At 45.3% G+C, this 20,779-nt stretch overlaps 1 long non-coding RNA gene across 1 annotated transcript in view; it reads right to left on the bottom strand.

Annotated features, from left to right (window-relative positions):
• Positions 1-8,204: 8,204 nt before the first annotated feature.
• The window catches only part of LOC134943379 (uncharacterized), a 34,416-nt gene continuing 21,841 nt past the window's right edge, over positions 8,205-20,779 (bottom strand). Inside the window, exons 2-4 of the long non-coding RNA XR_010181503.1 lie at positions 18,997-19,026; positions 15,637-15,969; positions 8,205-8,378 (exon numbers count right to left, since the gene is read on the bottom strand). This is a non-coding gene — a long non-coding RNA (uncharacterized LOC134943379). The remainder of the gene's footprint in view (positions 8,379-15,636; positions 15,970-18,996; positions 19,027-20,779) is intronic.

Here is a 20,779-nt window from a genome sequence, read left to right as displayed (position 1 = left end):
AGGAATTCACCTTCATATACCCATAATGCCCCAAAACAAAACAGCCATAAAAAACAACCCCATATAACCAGTACATTATTATATGTTATTTAACTCAATGGTGTCATTGAGTCCATTAGTTACCATTGAATCCAACTTAAATATCCAGAACGCTTCTCGTCTGCACAAGCGTCCAAACCTATCGCCCCCTCTATGTGTAGCTTTAATTTGTTCAATTGCCAAAACTGAGACATTTTTCATATCACGATTTTGGCAAGATGCAATATGGTTAGACAAAGGATGTGTCCTGATGCCATTCTGTATATTTCTCTTATGTTCCATATATCTGACATGGAGGGTGCGAGTTGTTCGTCCTATATATTGTTTGCCGCACTTGCAGCTCAATATATAGATCACATATGATGACTGGCAATTAAGAAATTCATTAATTTCAAATCTCTCTCCGGAAATAAAGGAAAAAATACAGTTACCTTACGCGAAGAATTATTGCACATAAAACACCTACTATTCCCGTATCTATGATAGCCTGCAGGTTTTTTGGGGAGCCAGGTTGGATCGTTATCACTGGCTGGTTCTTTTGCTATTTTAAAATGACTATGGACCAATTTAAATTTTACATTTTCAGATCTCCTAAAGGTGACTTTCCCCTGTGGTTTAATTTCATCCCTCAGCAGATCATCCTGTAATAGAATAGATGTATTCTTCTTTATGATGTTCTTAATTTCTTTCGCACAACCGTTAAACTGAGTAACAAAATTAATGTTCTTTAAATCATTACTCTGTTCTTTCATCGATTTCGATTGTCCTGATTGTAATAACAATTGTCTTTCCATTAAATTAACTTCCTCATATGCCTTTCTAGTGATCTTTTCAGGGTAACCCTGCCCAGCAAAAACCTTCAGCAATTTATCAGCTTGTTGTTGGTATGTATTCTCTGAAGTACATTTCCGTTTCATACGTACTAGCTGACCTTTGGGAATGTTATTTTTCCAGGAGTCTAAATGGAACTATCATAACTAAGATATTTATTCTTATCCACTGGTTTCCTGTATGTTTCTGTGACCAGTTGATTGTCTATCACTGAGAGTTGGATATCGCACTTTCATGAAAGGGTGTCTATCCCTTTCTCCTATGCTGAGATGACATGTCTTCCAGAGGGGAGAAAATGAAGTTAAGATTTTTTAGTAATGATTTTGTGTTTATTTATTGTTAAATTATTATTATTTATTTTACGTTTAATTGAGGCTCCTATGTGCTCGTACTAGGTAGTTATTTGATGGGACTGTTTCTATACACTCTTCTATTTGCAAAAAAATCTCACATTAGTCCTATATAGAATAACGACCTGTAGATACGAGTATAATGACTGCAGGTGTGATAAACAAAGCCGCTGCCACACACCCTAAAACCGCTATGCGGCTCATAGCCAGAGAGAGGCTTGACACGCTAAAGAAAATTAGAACGACGGGGTGACGTCATCGTTGCATTTAGCCGCGAGGTTTAAATAGAGCAAAAGGAGTAGTGAGTTTATTTCTGATGAAGCCGCTGAACCCGGAGGGAGGCGGGGAAAGGCGTTAAAGGACTCATGGTACTTTCATCCATACCACCGCTAGTGGATACGCTCACCGCAAACCGCAGCTCCAGCCGCTTCATATCTACATACGGACTTGATCCTCCAGAGATGACTGCTCTTTAAGGTTAAAAGCACCAGCAGCCAGGAGGAGTCCTTTGTGATTATTTTGCTGGAAGGTGCGGTGAGAATAACAACTTTGTCTGGCCAGACGATTCAAATAAATCTATTTTGTCATACTCAATATAAATGGATTTTAATTGCTGAACGGACTGTTCTATATCTTGTGGTTATTGAAATATATAACTACGGCTACCAGTGACACTTACCAGCCGCAGGAATCAGTGTGTTTTATGTCACGTTGTTATAGTGACACAGTTTTATTAAGCACTGAATGGATTGCCAGTGCTAAAACAGGACTGATCAATATAGTGTGTCTGTTAAGTTACACCCTAGAGGTGTGACTGCTACTTATTAGTTACAAGAAAAGTTGTTTAGAGTGCCATATTGTTACATTCCTTCAGTGATACAGTGATATCAATCCCTGATTGAGCCTCTACACATTCTCTTGTTTATCCAGACAGATATTTTAGGTGGAAGTGATTTTTTGTGGCTGTATTAACCAAGATATAGTATATTTATTCATATTTAAGAGATTCTGTTGAATAAGCATAGGAGAACAGGCTGTGTTATATATGTTTTTTAAAATCTAATATGTCAGCCATTTAAATTCACCGGCCGGTGGTTTTGGATTCTTGAATGTAACTTTAATTATTATTATTATTTTTAATGAAATAGTTATAAAAATAAATAAATAATAAAAAATCTTTGCCCAACTTATGTGCGCTGCAATATCTTTTGCTTTTTCTATCTGATTTTTTAAGGTTGAGTAGCCTTAATTTGCTGGCAGCACATGGGTTTGGAGTGACTGAGCGCTTGGCTATATATTTTCATTTTGAGATATATGACTACACTACACACCTCAATGTGCGACCATATTTCTGCCAGACCCGCCATCTTATATCTGATGTTGGGACAGTATGACTGGTATGAGGCACAGTCTAATGACCGTGAGGGGAAACAGTGGTCTACCAGCTCTGGCCTCGTGGGAAATTAGACAAAAAGAAAACATTACACACGCGAGAGGTCTTGTTACCTTACTTATTGAACCACGTGCACAGATTTTAGAATGCAGTCCTTTAATACACAGAACAAAAACCTGCGAGTTCGGAACTATTGTAATTGCAGTGCTTACTTGCAGCGGCGTGGAGAGCGGTGGCGGGCCCAGGTTCGGGGCATGGTCACACCACCTTATATAACCGATAGTAAAAATTTATTTTCAGCACAAATTTAATGGGTGCTATCATGCTCTTCAGCCAGGGTAAAATCAGCAGGGGGACACAATCATTGTGACTGCTCCCCCTTCCCCCACGCACAGATAGAAGAGACTGCTACTAAACAGCAGCAACCTCCCAGCACCTGCCACAGTCCAGCCAGCTGCTGACAAGTAACAGGTCTGGGGTACGAGGTGTGGTGGTGGACCCACTTCCACGCCCCCCCCCTTCCTGTCAGCAGCAGTGATTATTTGTGGGATGAACCAGCTCACCTATAATTGAATCCTTGGATTACTATAGCACAGTACATTTGTAGAAAAATAGGGTGTTTTCTAGGGTCAAAATGTAGTGGAAATGGGAAAAGATGTCAGTTATGCATGTCCCTGTGATGTGTAAAAAGAAAGGTATTGCACTAGCTATCACATTACTTTTACTTCCTAGGATCCGCCACGCAACCGCACATGGGCCCTCATTCCGAGTTGTTCGCTCGTTATTTTTTTTCCGCTACGGAGCGATTAGTCACAAACTGCGCATGTGCAATGTTCGCAGTGCGCCTGCGCTAAGTAAATTTGCACAAAAGTTTGTTTTTTTACTCACGGCCTAACAAGTTTTTTCATCGTTCTGCTGTTCGTAGTGAGATTGACAGAAAGTGGGTGTTTCTGGGCGGAAACTGACCGTTTGCTGGGAGTGTGTGGAAAAACGCAGGCGTGTCAGGGAAAAACGCGGGAGTGTCTGGAGAAACGGGGGAGTAGCTGGGCGAACGCAGGGCGTGTTTGTGACGTCAAACCAGGAACGAAAAGGACTGAACTGATCGCAGTGTAGGAGTAAGTCTCGAGCTACTCAGAAACTGCTAAGAAATTTCTATTCGCAATTCTGCTAAGCTAAGATACACTCCCAGAGGGCGGCGGCTTAGCGTGTGCAATGCTGCTAAAAGCAGCTAGCGAGCGAACAACTCGGAATGAGGGCCTTGAACAGCCTGCTGACTGCACAAGTGGTGAAGGGCAGGGAGGGATACTACACAGACCCTTCTCCATGTGCTCTTTATGCGGCCTATAGCTTACAATGGCTATTGCCATCTTCAGGGCTTTGCATTCCAGAGCTTGGTAAATTCAGCAAGAAAATACATGTGTGTGTGTGTGTGTGTGTGTGTGTGTGTGTGTGTGTGTGTGTGTGTGTGTGTGTGTGTGGCAAATATCATGTATCCTCTGGATGTATCTACAGGGTATCAAAGCAAACAGATATCTGCTGATCCCCCATTTTTTTTAACCACAAAAGACCCGGCAGAAACAGATGAGGGCTTGTTTTGCAGTCTAAAGTGGGGGATGTACCATGTTGCCCTACATGACTCCAGTTCCACTTTAATTGAATCTAGGGTATAGAGATAATAACCATGAAATATGTTAAAAAGCCTCATACAGCTATTAATGTGTTTGTAATGCATATAAACTATAGAACCTTTTAACCATTGTGTAGCTAAAAGATCTCTACACAAGTCTGCTAAAATATTCCCTTTCACACAGTGCAAGTAGTTTACAACTTTAGTACTTATTTTGCTACCACTAATGATTCAGAGTAGCATGCAAGTCAGTTTTGCAGGTAGATATTGCGATTTCACACCACGCATGCTCCAAAGCCAAGCCTACCCTACCCTAGTTTGAGCACGTACAAGTTATTCGGAGAGATTTCAGCTTTCAGACCATCAGCAAGGGACACCAATTTCCCGCAAGTTCTTACACTACAGCAGTGGTTTCCAAACTTTTTTGAATCAGGGCGCCCTAGAATATCAAAATTGTTTTCACGGGCACCCCTAGGTCAAAAAATTCTTATTGAGAAATTTAGAAAGAAATATTACATTAGGTAGATCGCGTTTATAGGTCATCCTTAGGGTCAGTTATGTGGTGAGGGACAAGATTTGCTTCTGTTTGGCCACATATTTTATGATTGGTAGCCACCAGAACTGGTTTTGCCTATTAATATTGACCATGAATAATTTGAATTGGTCCTGGACCACCAACCCAGGGCACCCCTGCAAGTGTCCCGAGGCACCCCAGGGAGCCACGGCACACAGTTTGGGAACCTCTGCACTACAGTATTGGGTCTAATTCAGATCTGATCACTGGACTGCTAATTTTGCTGTCCTGCGATCAAATAGTCACTACCTACAGGAGGAGTGTAAATTTGCCGTGCAAGTGTGATCGTATGTGTAGCTGAGCTGCAAAAATTCACTTTGTGCAGTCTGTGTGCAAGCCAGGACTTACTCCTCCAGTGCAGTGAGAACAGGCTAATCGGGGCCGGAGCAGACGTCAGACACCCTCCCCGAAAACGCTTAGGAACACCTGCATTGTTCCAGACACTCCCTGTAAACGCTCAGTTGCCACCAACAAACAACCTCCTCCTGTCAATCACTTTGCGAACGCCCATGTGAACGGATTTTTCGCTCCATCGCGTCTGACCGGTAATGCCCGTTGCCTGACGTGCCCGCGCATTGCAGTGCATGTGTAGTTTGGACCTGATCGCCTCCCGTGCGAAAACGCACAGCAGCGATCATATCTGAATTACCCCCATAGGCTCAACACATCACTAAACTGCAGATTATAAAAGGCCTAGCTGGGCATGGCTCAGAAGCCAGGCCTTGCGTGGATGTTTTCCTCTGTACCTGACAGGTGAGTGCATGTAATTGCCATGTACTGTAATGCTGTGTTGTGCAAATATGCTAGTGTAGGAACGTGTAGAGAATTGGGGTCCTTTGATGACAAGCTGCAATCTTAGATGTTTTGATCAAAATTCCCATGCTTGTATTCAGTGGCGTAAGTTCGTCCCAGTTGTCCCCTCCCCCTTATATTTAGGTGTGTGTGTGTGTGGCGTGTTCTGGAGAAAAAAAAAGTATATACTGTATATATACATTTCATTGTCTTTTATTTTAAATCATATTTCTTAGCAGTCTACCCTGGATTAGAACCCATGACCTGTTATACTGACAGCAGACACTTTACTGATGGAGCTATTGCTCCTGTACAGGAAGCAGAAGTGCCCCCCTTCAGAGCAGGAGCCCGGCGGCAGATGACTCCGTTGCCTCCCAGAGTTCTGCCTCTGCTTGTACTGCTTTTGCTGGATACACCCAGTTTTGCAATATTTTGTTAACACAGATGGCAAAGTCTATGGGATTAATGCCAGCACGCAGTTGGTGCCATGTACAGTTTAGGTAAAACAGACCACAGACTGATCATTTGTTTTGTTTCAACATACACATATCAACCGATCTCCAGTTTCAGCTGAGTGGCTGTAATTAGCTTCTCACATACAGGCTCAACCTAGGTACACACACTGGCAGATTTTTTTTGGTCTGCCCGACAATCGGACAATTTTTCAGGAAATTGTAGGCACCAATGTCTGAGCTACACACTTAAATATTTATTTTTTCAGTTACCAATTTTATGTCACAACTAATGTATTTGCATATGTCCGCCCACAAGGAGGATGATGATGTAGTGAGCGGAAAACATAGGAAATATAGGCAGATTATTGAAAACGCACACACTGCTCAATATCTGGAGATTGTGGCAGATATTTTTGGTCTGGGCCGATTGATCAGAAAATTGATCGTTCGGGTGTGTGCAAGATTCCCTAATTATCAGCGAAACGTTGACACGATCGTTCGTATACACACACGCACACACTATACAATCGGGCCGATGTCCCAATTATTGGCAAATCAGCCTAATTGTATAGTGTGTACCTAGCTTTAGTGTTCTGTGGGGGTGCAGCGTAGGCAGAACTGATTGCTCCTCCGCATTGTGCGTACATAGTAGGACATCTGCTTTCAGATGGATCTCTTGCACCAAGAGAAGGGTGATGCTAATCCATGCCAATAGTGAGGACTGCTACTTTAACAAGTGGATAGATGGGGCAGTACGGTAGCACTGATGCAGCAAACTTTCAATACAAGCAAACATTCACATGTAGGGCCTGATTCTGAGTCAGACACAGGCGCTGATTTTGCCACAGTTGTGTCTGCGTCTTAGGCGAACGCTGCAGTCAATTCTCATAGCTAAGATGCCCACTTTTAGAGTCCGGAGACCGTGCATTTCCATCTCAGAATGTCTTTTGATGGGGATCTGGTCTCTAGGTCGACAACAGTTTCACAATCTTTTTATTTTTTTGTCCTGTTTCATACTGAAATGATCCACGCGGACTACGATTGGGAATAGTAACCTGTGCCGGGTGCAGCGGTAGCGGAGCGAGGCACCTTGCCCCAAGCATGGCGAGCAGACACGGTGCACTAATTGGGGTTCCCGGTCACTGTATGGAGAAAACACCCCCCAAAAAAAACTCATGTCGACCTTTTGACCTGTCTACCTACACCATGTCGACCTACAGGCCTTGTCAACCACTAGTGGTCGACCTAGTTAATGTCGACCTTGCATACCGCACCCCTTTTGATGCACCATCGGTGCACAATAGAAATGAGGGAAGATTATAGACCCAACTACTGCATGGAGCGGAGGCTTTCTTGCCTTTGCATTGCACTGAGCGTGTAACTAGCACTTTGGGCCTGATTCACTGGTGGATGCGGTGGCGGCATCGGATGTTAGTAAATTTTTTAGTCTACACATGCATCCCGATGGTTACGGTGCAAAGACTCATATCGAAATTGCATGCAGTCACATGCACTTTTGGTGGGCGTTTCTGTGAGGGGGTGGCTAGCCAGATGCAGGCGTGTCCCAGTCAGCGACTACATCTAAAGACGCAGTTGCACTGACACTGCATGCCATGTTCGGAAGGAGATGGGGCTGGTGCAATCTCTGATGGGGTGTTCTTATATGCACAGTGGCAGATCAGCACCGCAGCTAACTGTGGCATTTGCATAATGGTGCTGTAGCAGCTGCGTAAAAAGATGCATCCACCTCTTAATCCGGCCTATAGGATATAAAAATTACTACTGAAAAGGGAAGAATAGAAATAGCACAGTTATACCTCATACACCATCCCGTAGTACTTCCAGTTGCCACGCCATGGACTCAGTGTAGACCAGCCAAAAGAGGAGGGTCTTGCATAATTAGCACATACAGTATCTTTGATCCTTTAAATCCTGCTTTGATGTTTCCAAAGCAGGATTTAAAGGGGCAATGATATTAGAAACAAACCCAGCGGCCTATAACCCAGAGACGCTGCGGATTTGAAAAGATACTGTTTAGTAATTTGCCCCAGACACTATTTAGTCCCAAGGTTTCCTTTTTTATAATACACGGGCAGAAGTCACACTGACACATACCGTTACATTAGAAATATTGCAGACATAATTTTATATTCATACTGTACTTTATTATCTTTAAAACCATGGATCACAGAAATAAGACATACAAGAGGACATAGCTATTTTTGCTGTTGGTTGAGGCAGAAGCATTGTGTACAATGGAGGCAGAAAAACAGGTTGTGGAACAATTTCCATGATGATGATCAGTCAGACTCAATGGCTACAAAACAGATGAGACACAAATTAGTTCAGATGCACCGATACCAGCCACGATGCAGTCAGGAGTTATATATATTTTGCATGCAGGTTAAATACTGCCTTATATCGCATGTATTGTATCAGCCCCACAGTTGCTACATATTATGGCGTAGCATGTAGTTACATGACAAATTGTTCTGGTATGCAAAAAACAGTTCTAATATTTGAAAATCTAAAAATAATCCTATTGTCATGTCATATACATAAAATAGATCAGTTTATTGTATTAATGCACAATCTTCTCTCCTATACACTGTTACTTTAGCTGCCTAGTGAAACTAATTAGTAGTAATTTTTATTGCTACCAATAAGACCAGCACCCTATGGGGGTAATTCAGAGTTGATCACATCAGCAAATTTGTTAGCAGTTGGGCAAAGCCATGTGCACTGCAGGGGGCAGATATAACATGTGCAGAGAGTTAGATTTGGGTGGGTTATTTTGTTTCTGTGCAGGGTAAATACTGGCGGCTTTATTTTTACATTGCAAATTAGATTTCAGTTTGAACACACCCCACCCAAATCTAACTCTCTGCACATGTTATAACTGCCCCCCCCCCCCCTGCAGTTCACATGGTTTTGCCCAACTACTAACAAATTTGCTGCTGCGATCAACTCTGAATTAGGCCCATAGTACAACTAGTAAGCACCTATACACTGGTATGTTGTATATTTGTGGTGGATATCAAACATGTGTACACCACCAACCAATGCACCAGTGGAAGGTCAGCAAAGCTGATTGTTCCAAGACTGTGGACAGTTCATTAGTTGTGAAGGAATAATTTTCCCAGTAATTGTACACACCTATGGAATTAGAGTCTTAAAGGGGGGTGTTTGACACCGCCACACCTCCACAAAGTTAACACCACCCACCCACTTCCATCTTCATGGGGACCAGCTGACGTGGCAGCGCTGGATTGGAGCACCTGCCCTAATAGTCTGCGTCACCCCGCCCTCAGTTACATGACTGGGATCGGCGTCTGCTCATCCCGCACAGTGAAGTGGCGATTCGGGTTGGGACTAAGGAGTTTGCAGGTGCACACCCAGGGCCTGATTTTAAATTTGCATGCAATGCAATGTTCACGTAGTTGAGCGAGTTGCAACTGCATAGGCGCAAAAAATTGTAAATCCCCACGACGCATGCGTTACAGTGTATGCACAAAGGTGCTTTTGAGATAGATTCAGACAGCATCAGAAGAGTGGCAGAAAACTTATGGGCATTCCAGGGCAGTGACGGGGACAGAGGAAAACGCAGGATTTCTGGAGGGGGTTTCCAAATGTTTGATTTTAGAGCAATTGTCGCCAGCCCATGAAGGATGCATTATTGGCATGTAACAAGCTACAGTCTGCCCCAAACAAAGTGCAGTTTATGTAACAGTACGTCTGACCTATGCAGGCCCAATGATCACGGTAAGACACTTACAAGATTCTCTTTCTGGTGCGTTGATTGAACACTCAGATCCACAGACAGCAGACTTGGGGGTATATGCAATTGTGGTTGAATTGCCGCAAATGTCGAAAAACGGGGCATTTTCGACAAAAAAAAAAACACATGTCGAATTGGATTCGACAATGCAATACAGTACTTTGACAAAAAAACTGCCGTTTCAGATTCGACTTTTTGCAATTCGACATTTCTCAAATTCGACATGTCTGCAATGGTAAAAATGCGGCTTTTCGACAAAAGTATATTCAATTGAAGAATGTCGATTCGACAACAGTGCTTTTCGACAGTCATTTCGTCAATTTCATTCCGCCTAATTTTGCGGTCGTGATCTAATAAAAATTTTAAAAATATGTTTTTTTTTGTGTTTTTTTGATTGCTAATAGCATATCTATTTATATTAGAAGAATATTAGGTATTTTTTTTGTAGTAGAACTACAGGTACCAGTGGGCCCGTTTCCCCCCCGCATGCTGGTACTTGTGGTTCTCCAAGTACCAGCTTGCGGGGGAGGCTTGCTGGGACTTGTAGTTCTGCTACAAAAAACAATATTCTTTATTTTGACACTTGGCTATCAGCCTCCCATCTGCCGCCCTTGGATGGGGGGGGGGGGGGGGGGCAGCCTCGGGCTTCACCCCTGGCCCTTGGGTGGCTGGAGGGGGGGGACCCTTTGATTTAAGGGGTCCCCACTCCTCCAGGGTACCCCGGCCAGGGGTGACTAGTTGGGGGGGTAATGCCACGGCCGCAGGGACCGGTATAAAAGTGTCCCCCGGCTGTGGCATTATCTCTCTGGCTAGTGGAGCCCGGTGCTGGTGTTAAAAATACGGGGGACCCCTTCGTCTTTTGTCCCCCGTATTTTTGGCACCAGGACCAGGCGCAGAGCCCGGTGCTGGTTGTTAAAATACGGGGGATCCCCTGTCATTTTTTTCACCGTATCTTTACAACCAGGACCGGCTCAAAGAGTCAGAGGCTGGTTATGCTTAGGAGGGGGGACCCCACAAATTTTTTTTCAGGATTTTTTTAAACACTTTTGTGCCGTCCATGAAGTCAAATCCAGGACGCACACTCTCAATTGGTCCGTTTTTCGACAGCGGGACTGTCAAATCCGTTTTTTATTGAATATGTCAAATTCGGGTCCCGGCGGCCGGGATTCGACTGTCGAATTGTGTAAAATCCAAAAACGGTCGAATTCCAGCCGGAATTTGACCGCAATTGCATATACCCCTTGGTAGGAAAATTTGCTGCTACTGGTCACATCCAGCAGCTATATTCCGTCCTTTATACTGCATGTAGTTGCCGCTGGCCAGGCTGGTGGTAAGAGGGGTTTCCAGGCAGCTGAAACCCCCCCTGCATTTTCCTTTGGGGGAGGTGGCTACTAGCACATACAAAAATGGTCCATTCAGTGACGTACTGTATTATGAGAGTTTTGCAGACGTATCAATGCAAGCAGATGCATTCACAGAAAAACGTAGGAGCCAAACAGAGGAACTACACCTGCCACCTCAGTCCTTGCACATTTAGCAGCATAGATGTGTGCAAGGAAACATATGCCAATTACATAAACTTGCAGATGGTGACCGCCAATACATGCTGTGGTCATTTCAGTGCGCAACTCAGAATCACCCAGTGTGCATTTCTAGGATTAATTCCACTCATGTAAATGTCTTGAGTGTTTAGAGGTCTGAAATATTAGACTAGTTATGAGGAATGTATGACTATATAAAACATAAATATCATACCCTCCAACTGTACCTTTTAGGCAGGTACAGTACTTTTATGGTCTGTAGCAATTTTTGGCTCTCCAAACTTCCATTGAAAGTACAGGAAAGGGGGCGTGGCTATGCCACCTTTACCCATGGCCACGCCCCCTTTTCGAATTTGTACCAATTTTCATGTGTAAAATATTGAAGGGTATGAAATATCAGTAATGGGCCTGTGTTTGTCAGAACGTAACTATGCATATGTCCACTAAGGGGCAGAATTGAACTATTTTGTTGCAGCCCCCCCCCCCTTAGACAAAGGGCAATACCTAAAGGCATCGCAAGCCTAGGGCCAATGGCAGATTGGGACATCAGGACGATGGCTGCTATCAGAAGCTCATTCTGTAGCACGTAAAATGGCCATGAGAAAGATGTTGCACATGCCCAGCTGCATCAGCTCCCCCTATGGGCATTTGGGGAGCTCACCAGTCACAGCTCCACCTCCAGCAGGCTGCACTGCAGCAACTAAGTCCAGCTGCATGCAGCAAAGAGCCAGGAAAAGCAGGGGTGGTTATCACTTAAGGGCCATTTCACACACTCAGGTTTTGTCCGGACGGAAAAAAGTCAGTTTTTCTTTTAACCAGCTGGCAGAGCCTTTCACACACACACGCTTTCAGCCATGCTTACTCCTGTGTGCATGTGCAGCAGCAGGAAAAAGCCGTTGTGTGTGAAAGCTCCCATTCACACACATGCTACACTGCCTTCAGGCCCGGTCGCCGGACATTTCAGTCGATAGATCCAGTTGCAAACAAGCAGCCATGCCGTGACCATGCTGTCTGAAAGCCGCCAATAGCAACAATACTTAATTAAAAAAAAAAAAAAATCTAAAAAAATAAATAAATTGAAGAAAAAAAATGGATGGCTTTTTGCCGTCCGGTCAAAACCGTAGTGTGTGAAATAGCCCTAAAAGTCTTAAGTGAGTCAGCTGTCAGCCTGTACTGTGAGTGTTGGGTGCTGTGCTGTGATGTGTGCTGGGTGAGGGATTTTGTGCTGGGTGAAGGGCACCAGACAATATTTTGCTCAAGGCACTAAATTGGTTAGGGCAAGCTCTGGGTGTAATGTGTGGAGGAAAGGGTGGTGACACTGGCGTATTTTAGAGATGAGCGGGTTCGGATCTCAGAGAACCGAACCCTACCGGACTTTGCCTTCCGGGTCCGGCTCGGGTTTTCCCGCCTGACTCGGAAACCCAAACGCGGCAAAACGTCATCATCCCGCTGTCAGATTCTCGCGGGATTTGGATTCCATATAAGGAGCCGCGCGTCGCGCCCATTTTCACTCCAGTCTCTGAGAGTGTATAGAGAGTGTTCAATGTCTGTGTGTTGGGGCGGGAAAGTGGGGTGGCAAGTGTTGTGCTGCTCAGTCCTGTCCAGTGTAGTCACTCAGTGTATTGTGCAGCATCAGTCCAGGAAGTCACAGTGTTGGTGTTCTCTGCTGCCATATATCCAGTGTAGCTGTAAAGTGGTGCTGTGTTGTGCAGACCACTCTAGTGTAGTCAGTGTATTGTGCTGTATCAGTCCAGCCATTCACAGAGTTGGTGTTCTCTGCTGCCATATATCCAGTGTAGTTGTATAAAGTGGTGCTGTGTTGTGCAGACCAGTGGTAGTGTCCTGTGTCATCAGTAATTCCAGTGACTATGGGGGTCATTCAGAGTTGATCACTCGCTGCCGTTTTTCACAGCACAGCGATCAGACTAAAATCCGGCTGTTCTGCGCATGCGTATGGGCCGCAGGGCGCACGCGCCAAGTAATTTCACACAAAACTAAGCAATTTTGCACAGGGGCGAACAACGCTTTTCAGTCGCACTGCTGATTGGTGAGTGATTGACAGGAAGTGGGTGTTTCTGGGTGGTAACTGAGCGTTTTCTGGGAGTGTGCTAAAAAACACAGGCGTGTCAGGCTAAAACGCAGGAGTGGCTGGAGAAACGGGGGAGTGGCTGGGCGAACGCAGGGCGTGTTTGTGACGTCAAACCAGGAACTAAACAGACTTCAGTGATCACAATCTAGGAGTAGGTTCTGAGCCACTCTAAAACTGCATGAAAAAAATTTCAAGCAGTTCTGCTAACCTTTCGTTCGCTATTCTGCTAAGCTAAGATACACGCCCAGAGGGCGGCGGCTTAGCATTTGCACTGCTGCTAAAAGCAGCTAGCGAGCGATCAACTTGGAATGAGGGCCTATATACGCTGCTGCTATATATCTACTGCTGCAGTATAACAATTATAACAACCTGTTGGGCTACATCAGACCAGTGGTAGTGTCCTGTATCATCAGTAATTCCAGTGACGATATACGCTGCTGCTATATGTCCACTGCTGATCGTTTCTATATGTCCATGTGCTGTTTGGGGCCTATTTTTTAAATCTGCCATCCTGTCTGTAACTGCAGTGCCACTCCTAGATGGGCCAGGTGTTTGTGCTGCACACTTGTGTCCCTTAGCTTAGTCATACAGCCACCTCGGTGCAACTTTTAGGCCTAAAAACTATATTGTGAGGTGTGAGGTGTTCAGAATAGACTGGAAATGAGTGTAAATGATTGTTATTGAATTTAATAATACTGTAGGAGCAAAATTACCCCCAAATTCTGTGATTTTAGCTGTTTTTATGTTTTTTTTTTCAAAAAATCATCCAGATCCAAAACACGAAAGGGTGGTTTTGGCAAAACCAAGCCAAAACATGAAAATGGAATTAGAACCAAAACACGAAAAAAAAAAGTGCCAGCCACACATCTCTAGCGTATTTATAATCTGTGCAGTGTGTGCGGTGCACCCATGCCCTCGAGGTGCCCACACCACACACCCTGCACCCATTAATTTTAATACTTACCGTGGTGCAGCAGCAACGCTGCAGAAATCCCTGGCAAAATGCTGCAGTGCCATTTTCCTGGTGTTTTGCGCATGCGCAGTAGGAAAACTACTGGGGAAATAGCCATGGAGCCATTTTCCCAGCAATCTGTGCATGTGCTGTAGACTCTGGGACAGCGGTAGGGTCCCCTAGGGAGCCTTGTGCCCAGAAATACAGCGTTGCCAGCTAGAGAGTAGGGGGCCCAGATGGAGCCTGCACACAGGTCTCCTCTCTAGAAACGCCCCTGGGTGGTGACAGTAATGTGTGAGGACAGGGGTGGTGACAGTGTAATGTGTGAGGATAGGGGTGGTGGTGACGGTGTAATGTGTGTGGAGAGTGGGTGGTGGTGGTGACAGTGTAATGTATGTGGAAAGGGGTGGCGATGGTGTAATGTGTGAGGAGAGGAGGTAGTGGTGGTGACAGTGTAATGTGTCAGGAGAGGGGTGGTGGTGGTGACAGTGTAATGTGTCAGGAGAGGGGTGGTGGTGGTGGTGACAGTGTAATGTGTCAGGAGAAGGGTGGTGGTGGTGGTGGTGGTGGTGGTGACTGTATAATATTTGTGGAGAGGGGGTAGTGGTGGTGACAGTAATGTGTGAGGAGAGGGGTGGTGGTGACGGTGTAATATGTGTGCAGAGGGGGTGGTGATGGTGTAATGTGTGAGGAGAGGGGGGGTGGTGGTGGTGGTGGTATGTGTGGATCTGTTTATGCTTTGTCCTTCTAAATATATCAGTGTCAAGATGGTGCCACAGGAACAGAGTGTGTGTGTAAGGGGGTGGGGGAAGAGGGGGTAATAAAAATGCCCCTGCACTGTCCTACTGTGTAAATGTCAGGGGCAGAGAAAGCTGGGCAAAACTGTGCTTTTCGCAGTGCTGCCCCATGAACTCGCCAGCCTGGGTCAGTGTGTACTGTACGTGTTATACAGGTTGTTGCCATAGAAACCTGGCGGCCACATGGCATTATGGGGTGCCAGAGGGGAGATCAGAGTACACAGCGCCGGGGATCACAGAATACCGTGAAGTCAAAGTTGACGAGCTGAAATAAGGTCAACGAGCTGTAAAGCATATCATGTTGCCACTGTAAAAATAACTAGTTAGATTGTTCCTTAAACATGGGGTCTAGCTTTTGGCGCCCGTGTACAGTACAATCATGGACTTATGTCACATACAGTACTGTGATCATACTCACATTTGTTCCATCTTTGGAGTAAGTGGTTTTCAGGTCATTTATGGAGGTGATGTTCAAGGAACCCAAGCAGTCCGTGGTGATGGTGGTGGTGGTGGCGATGATGATGATGTCCACAGTGGCCATGTCTGCATGATTCGCAACATTTAATGCACCCACGGCTTTCACAGCTGCATTGATGCACATATCCTTGAGGGTAAGGGTTGATACCTTGGGGATAGCTCCCTGGTGTGACAACATAGCCTGGGCCCACACATGGCACCTGATTATATGGGGGCATCATTGGCTGCTGAACACATGGCTGTGGTGCATATGGGGGCTGCCCACAGCACATTCCTGAAACAAAACATGGTTAATGTTACAAAAGTATTTGTCTTTGATAAATAGAATAAACTATAATATAATAAGTAGCTATAATAATGGATACTCATGCAAGGACATCACCTATTGCAACCGCTTATACAGGAAACAGAAGGGATTTTTTTATTTATTTTTTTTATTATTTTTTTTTGGGGGGGAGGGGGTTCTAGGTGTTTATATTGTAAATAAATTGCAAATAATCTGTTCACAGTCATAATGTGACCCGTCATCCATTATTTCCAGCAACTGTCTGTGCACCATCTCCGCTGCCTCCCCTGTGCTTCTTAGTTGCCTCCTGCAGTCTAAGAAATCCTGTGAGGGGGGACTTAAGAGGCCTACACACCTTAAGCTTACAACACCACAAGTAAAGCACATGGGGGTTAATTCAGAGTTGATCGCAGCAGCAAATTTGTTAGCAGATGGGTAAAACTATGGGGGTTATTCCGACCCGATCGTTCGCTGCATTTTATTGAAGCGCATCGATCGGGTCAGAACTGCGCATGCCAGCCGTCGTTGCCTAGCGATCGCCTCTGAGGCAGAGGTGGTCGCTGGGCGGGAGGGGGCTGGACAGCGGCGTTAAGCCACCATTTAGGGGGCACGGTCTGGCCAACGCAGGGGGCGGGCCATGGCGGCTGCGTGACGTCACACGCAGCCGCTGTGGCCCAGGGAGCGACGAGTAGCTCCCGGCCAGCACGCTAAAGCGGCGCTGGTCGGGAGCTACTCTTGAAGTACAAAGGCATCGCCGCTGTGCGATGTCTTTGCACTTCTGCAGGGGTCCAGTACTGACATGCGGGGCGGACTAGCCCTGTGCTGGGTGTCCCCCCTCATGTCAGTGCGAATGATCGTAGCTGTGCTACATTTAGCACAGCTACGATCATCTCGGAATGAGGGCCTATGTGCATTGCAGGGGGGCAGATATAACATGTGCAGAGAGAGTTAGATTTGGATGGGATGTGTGCAATCTGATATCTAAATTGCAGTGTAAAAATAAAGCAGCCAGTATTTACCCTGCACAGAAACAAAATAAACCACCCAAATCTAACTCCCAGATCACTTAGAAAACTATTAAGATCATGCTGTATGGCTGAGGTAATCATTACTGGACCATATCAAGATTCGGATGACTTCTAAATGTGGACAATCTGATTGCATACAATGCTGCGGTGCCAAGGGCGTAACTACCATAGGTGCCCGGAGTGTATCTGCTATGAAGCCCACAGCTGTGGGGGGTCTGTCATAATTGTCATGTGACTTTTTTGCCATTGGGCAGTACATGGGTCCCTTACATACATTTCCATGGGCCCACAAATAACCGGTTTTGCCCCTGCATAGTTCCCTTTTAATGCTTTCTAAAGAAACTTAGTTAAGTAATGTGGAAATCTTCAGAAAACGGTTTTTATTTTATTTTTTTAAAGAACTTTATGCAAAAGGGCATGATAATCCCAAGCCCCTGTCTTTCTTGCAAATATCAGTGAATAACCCGTATGTCAGTGGTTCCCAAACTCAGTCGTCATGGCACCCTAACAGCCCAAGTTTTAAGGCTATCCATGGCTGAGCACAGATGCTTAAACCAAATTGCTGAGGTACGAAATCATTCACCTGTACTCAATCATGGATATCCTTAAAATCTGGACTGCTAGGGTGCCTTGAGCAGAGCCGTAACTACGTGTGTGCCAGTTGTGCTTGGAACACAGCGCGGTCGTCCTGAGGGCGCACGGCCAGCAACTATGTCAGCAGCTTGTAAGGAGTTAAATTGAACCTAGAGTTTTAATCCTGCACCAGACAAGAGAAAAATATTGAACATAGATATGAGTAATTCGAAGTAAGAACCAGCTAGTGTACATCAAAGGCGAATCCTAGATGAATATTTGGGCTGGAGGTGCTCCTGGAATTTATGAAGAAACTTCACATAGACACTACTTTTGGGGACTAACCCCATAGGAAATTCCTTTTTGGAGCACTCTTTTAGAAAGAGTGCTCCAAAAAGGAATTTCCTATGGGGTTAGTCCCCAAAAGTAGTGTCTATAAGGAGTTAAATTGACCCATTACAAGCCGCCTGTGCTGTGTGCGCCGCCGGAGGAGAAGAGGAGAGGAGCAGCGTCATGGGAGGAACTGGAGGAGGGAGGGGGACTGGTGCCGCAGCAGCGCTATGTAATTGGTAGTGGCGCCGCTGCAGCAGTCCCTCTCCTTCCGCATTGGCTGGCCGGCGCTGCTGTGAATGCTGGGATGCGCTTCCCTCATCCCAGCATTCACAGCGGCGGCAGGCAGCCAATGCGGTAGCAGAGAGACAGCTGTAGCGGCACCTCTACCAATTACATAGCGCTGCTATGGCTCCAGTTCCCCTCCCTCCTCCTCCTTCTCCCCTGACCGGGATCTGCCAGCACAGAGGAGCCCGACTGCCTGAGCCAGCGGGGAAAGATGGTAAGTTTCTGTCTGTCTATTCTGTCTGCCGTAATGTGCAAAAAGGAGGACGCTGTCTACTGTAATGTGTAAAAAGGGGGACGCTGTCTGCCGTAATGTGTAAAAAGGAGGACGCTGTCTGCCGTAATGTGTAAAAAGGAGGACGCTGTCTGCCGTAATGTGTAAAAAGGGGCTCTACCTGGTGTAGTGGCGCTACTGTGTGGCGTAATTTGAATAATGGAGGCTACTGTGCACTGTAGTATGAATTGGTATTATTTTGTGACCACGCCCCTTCAGCATGAAGCCACACCACTAATTTTTTGCGCGCACCTACAGCGCGCACTGCCCGTATTTTGCATGTGGGGGGGGGGGGCGCTAAAATGCCTAGTTACGGCACTGGCCTTGAGGACCGCGTTTAGGAACCTCTGACATATGTCATGATCAGAAGCTGTTCCTAGTAAAGGAAATTCCACTAAATGTGACGCTGAAAACTACCAAGACCGAATTCATTTCAATTCCCTTCAGAAATACAGGTTTTCCCTCTTCTGCTGTAGGCAAATCCATGAATGGTTCTGGGATGATGGAAGTTTGCAGATCACTAACCTTGGTTTGGGTTCCACATGATGGGTAGTCCTGAAAAGCAATAAAAGAAAATTAATTATTTTAATGAAACAAATTAAAAAAAAAAAATCACCACTTGCTATTAGACCAAGAGAAAATATTTGATGTGATAGACCCCTATCAAACTTCCAATATTGGGTTGGCCCTATATTGCTCATTAAATTTTAACTCCGTTTTATATATCTGAAACGCAATTTACATTGGATGCTCCAGACATGTGCCCTGCAGCCTGTACAGCCACCCGGAGCTTCCTGTACTTCCTGCGGCTGGCAGCCCCGCCCCCTTGGTGCAATATCATGACGTCATGCGCCTAGGGGGGCATGGCCTGCACAGGGCCGCTCCCTTACAGCACTGTATTCAGGAGCCTATTTATCAATGATTATTTGTGGGTTATCCACCCGAAAACATCCATTTTCAGGAGGTAACTGCAAATGTTAAGTCTATCTGGGATGTATGTACAGATGTGTCATTGTTCATCTTACATGTGATGTGTATGCACGCGTCGTGGCAAGCGGCCATTTGCAGGTACGCACGTTTAATTGCTATGCACGCACCTATTTGTGGGCAGGGTTATCGCGCCCTCATTGCTGCAATTGATGATAAATCGCAGGCAAGATGAGCAAGGACTCGCCTGCATCTGGGACCGTAGCAGATATCAGAGATCAGAAATATCTGCTGCGATTCTCTGTTTTCGACAGAAAAGCATCCCCATAGGTTTCTATGGGGGCTGCTTTACTTCCAAATACACCAAGCACATTCCAGAGCTTGGCCTCAGTAGTCATCAGATGGCATTAGTCATTATAGCATATTGGCTAGATAACGCTTTATTTACAATTGCCGCCTGCAGACCGTGTATGTGCAGAAGTGAGCCACGGTTCTCAAAAAGTGAAGTGATTGCATTAGTGATCACTTTACCTAGAACACATTGCAGGGTCTGGCTTCTTTCCATGCCCTTGTTTCGGCGAGGTGTTTTTTATACATTCAGGGGAGCCTTAATTTCTTATTGCCGCAATAAGAAATTATAAATATTCCCCTTAGAGATTACCTTGTAAAATAAAACAAACTATACTATCGTAAATCCATACATACGCTCTAGCTACAGGCAAACAACGTGTCCAGCTAAATACGCAAGTTAAATAATATTAAAGCACATGTAGTGTAAAGTTACCAGTGTTATAATGAATCAGTGCCAGATCATCCCTCTTAATAACATTAGTTAAGGCTGCAAGGATAGGTTTATCAGCTCTTTCAATGAAAAATGGTTTTGTTTTTGTTTTTTTACAGCTTCTCCATATGTATCAATTAGCGATGAGCAGGTTCGGTTCGTCGAGATCCGAACCCCCCCAAACTTCACGTGTTTTTCACGGGTCCGAGGCAGCCTCGGATCTTCTTGCCTTGCTCGGTTAACCCGAACAAGGCCGAACGTCATCATCCCGCTGTTGGATTCTCGCGAGATTCGTATTCCATATAAAGAGCCGCGCGTCGCCGCCATTTTCACTTGTGCATTGGAGATTGAGCGGAGAGGACGTGGCTATGTTCTCTGCCTGAAAAGCTCAATATCTGTGCTCAGTGTGCTGCAAATATCTGTGCTCAGTGTGCTGCATTGTGGTGACCACCAGTATATTATAGTAGTACAGTACAGTAGACCATTGCTGTATCTTGCAGCTCCGTGTCAGACTCCGTTCTAGACAGTATCCCGATTAGTGCTCAATATCTGCTGCATTGTTGTGTGACCAGTATATACTATATAGTAGTACAGTGCAGC

The sequence above is a fragment of the Pseudophryne corroboree genome, chromosome 7 (assembly GCF_028390025.1).
Source record: "Pseudophryne corroboree isolate aPseCor3 chromosome 7, aPseCor3.hap2, whole genome shotgun sequence".
In the NCBI taxonomy this organism is placed as follows: domain Eukaryota; kingdom Metazoa; phylum Chordata; class Amphibia; order Anura; family Myobatrachidae; genus Pseudophryne; species Pseudophryne corroboree.
This window is presented reverse-complemented; position numbering and strand designations above follow the sequence as displayed.